This window comes from Schistocerca gregaria, chromosome 8, assembly GCF_023897955.1.
Source record: "Schistocerca gregaria isolate iqSchGreg1 chromosome 8, iqSchGreg1.2, whole genome shotgun sequence".
NCBI classification, from domain to species: Eukaryota; Metazoa; Arthropoda; class Insecta; order Orthoptera; family Acrididae; genus Schistocerca; species Schistocerca gregaria.
This window is the reverse complement of record NC_064927.1, coordinates 297,393,840-297,396,880: the sequence shown is the minus strand read 5'-3', so window position 1 is coordinate 297,396,880 and position 3,041 is coordinate 297,393,840.

The window sequence follows — 3,041 nt, the reverse complement described above, 5'->3', positions numbered from 1 at the left end:
ATCCAGAGCATGCTGCCCGTGTTCATTGCACTTTTAAAAACGAAACTAGACGATAGGCTCGAAAGGTATGAATATAACGGAAGAAGCCGATAAAAACAGAAAAAAGTTATGCCCAAAATATAAAAGGTGGAGGGTTTTCAAGAAAAAGAGATAAAAAACCTACAGCAGAGAGGCCGAAACCTTGTGACTGTAACTTCTAGGTTATTGATGATTAATTAATAATATTCTCTCATTAGTCACAAATTTTATTTTGTAATTGCTGCAATGCATTTAGGAGCTACATCTCCATTTTGAACGACTGTATGGATATGATGGGCGTACACATCTGCTTCAATTTACCACCTAACAGTGACGGAACGACACGGATGTTAGTTTTAACGAGATTAACTGTATGTAGTAGGTATTAATCACATAAAGCTAGAGAAATAAGATAAATTAAGTCTAGTAACGTCTTACGTGCGTTTGACCACATGACATTCGCCTTCCGCATCGGTAAAGAACTTCCACATTTATACTTACATTTTCAATCTATTTAAAATGCTTGTTACAATACTATATGTCTCAGGTGGTACATATTTAACCTATTTTACGCTGATGTATTGGCGTATACGACTTACATAATTCACGATATAAAAGAAAAAAAAATTAAAAATTCTTGAATTTTCCGTCTTCATATCCAACATGAAATTTGACATACTTATTTAAATACAGGGTGACTAATTATCATTTAATCATTTCAGTATATTGCTTCTATTGCTAAGTAAATAATTCAAACTTATTGCGGTTATAACTACACATTACTTAAGTTATGCATAAATGAAATTCCCTAATACGAAGTGACCGTGAGTTTGTCCTGGGGGTTGTGTGGCAGTGCGAGGGCATCCGGTGGGGGGGGGGGGGCGGGGGCGGAGAGGGAGAGGGAGAGAGATCGGGAGGGAGGGAGAGAGAGGGAGAGAGATCGGGAGGGAGGGAGAGAGAGAGAGAGAGAGAGAGAGCAGGGTAGGTGGAATGCTATTATAGCTTGTGTAATTTCTGTCTCATCTGGTGGAATGAGGTGTTTTACCGGTGATCTACGTCTTCCCTACACAGTATTTCCACGTCGCTATTTGGCGTCTTCATCACAAGGTTTCTGCGACTGGTCGACAAACCCAGCTAACCATGCATTGTATTTACACTACTGGCCATTAAAATTGCTATGCCACGAAGATGACGTTCTATACACGTGAAATTTAACCGACGGTAACATGATACTGTGATATGCAAATGATTAGTTTTTCAGAGCATTCACACAAGGTTGGCGCCGATGGCGACACCTACAACGTGCTGGCATGACCAAAGTATCCAACCGATTTCTCATACACAAACAGCAGTTGAGCGGCGTTGCCTGGTGAAACGTAGTGATACCTCTTGTAAGGAGAAGGAATGCGTACCATCACGTTTCCGACTTTGATAAAGTTCGGATTGTAGCCTATCGCGATTGCGGTTTGTCGTATAGCGACCTTGCTGCTCGCGTGGGTCGAGATCCAATGACTGCTAGCAGAATATGGAATCGGTGGGTTCAGGAATGTAATACGGAACGCCTTGCTGGATCACAACGGCCTCGTATCACTAGCAGTCGGGATGACAGGCATCTTATCCGCATGGTTGTAACGGGTCGTGCAGCCACGTCTCGATCCGTGAGTCTACAGATGGGGGCGTTTGCAAGACAACAACCATCTGCTCGAACAGTTCGACGACGTTTGCAGCAGTACGGACCATCAGCTCTAAGACCATGGCTGTGGTTACCCTTGACGCTGCATCACAGACAGGAGCGCCTGCGATGGTGTACTCAACGAAGAACTTGGGTCCACGAATGGCAAAACGTCATTTTTCGGATGAATCCAGATTCTGTTGACAGCTTCATGATGGTCGCATCCGTGTCTGGCGACATCGCGGTTAACGCACATTGGAAGTGTGCATTCGTCATCGCCATACTGGTGTATCACCTGGCGCGATGGTATAGGGTACCTTTGGTTATACGTTTCGGTCACCTCTTGTTCGCATTGACGGCACTTTGAACAGTGGACGTTACATTTCAGATGTGTTACGAGCCGTGGCTCTCCCCTTCATTCGATCCCTGGGAACCCTACATTTCAGCAGGATAATGCACGACCGCATGTTGCAGGTCCTGTACGGGCCTTCCTGGATACAGAAAGTGTACGAGCTTTGCCCTGGCCAGCACATTCTCCAGATCTCTCACCAACTGAAAACGTCTGGTCAATGGTAGCTGAGCAACTGGCTCGTCACAATATGCCAGTCACTACTCTTGATGAATTGTGGTATCGTGTTGAAGCTGCCATCCAAGCTTTGTTTGACTCAATGCCCAGCCGTATTACGGCCAGCGGTGGTTGTTCTGGGTACTGATTTCTCAGGATCCATGAACCCAAATTGCGTGAAAATGTTATCGCATGCCAGTTCTAGTATATTTGTCTTCTTGGGGTAGGAATTTTAATGGTCAGTAGTATATGCCTGGGCAGTGCCTGGTGTTCCCTAAGTCGTCCGTACCCGCTGTGGCTGTTTCTGGCGGTGCTATTTATCCCTAGGCATTCCGTCTTCCGTCCGCGCTCGTTTTGCTGTTTTATCCGGTGGAGTCTGCGCGAAGGCGTTCCGTACTCTAACGTGGCCCTGGTATTCTCCTGGCCTTGCGCGTTAGGTAAGCTCCTGTAAGGTGCGCTCCTTCCCGAATCCGGCTGCTGTGGGAATTGCTGGACACAGCAATCTCTCGTGGTGCTGGCCGCCGTCTGGAGGTCTGTACTGCGTCTGCTCCTAGGGGTATGGTGCCTGAGGCTTTGGGTGGTTGATGTTGTGCCCTCTCATGTTCGTGAGCCCTACAGTTGTCTCCCGAGGAGGCGTTTGCTACCTGGTGCTCCATAAGAGATTCTATCCCGTTAATTGCACTTCTTGTCGTCTGAGATTCGTTACCGGAGAATGAAATTTTATTCCGTTTTTTCACTAGTAGTTCTAAAGCCGGATTCCAGGCTACACTGATCTGGTATCCTGCT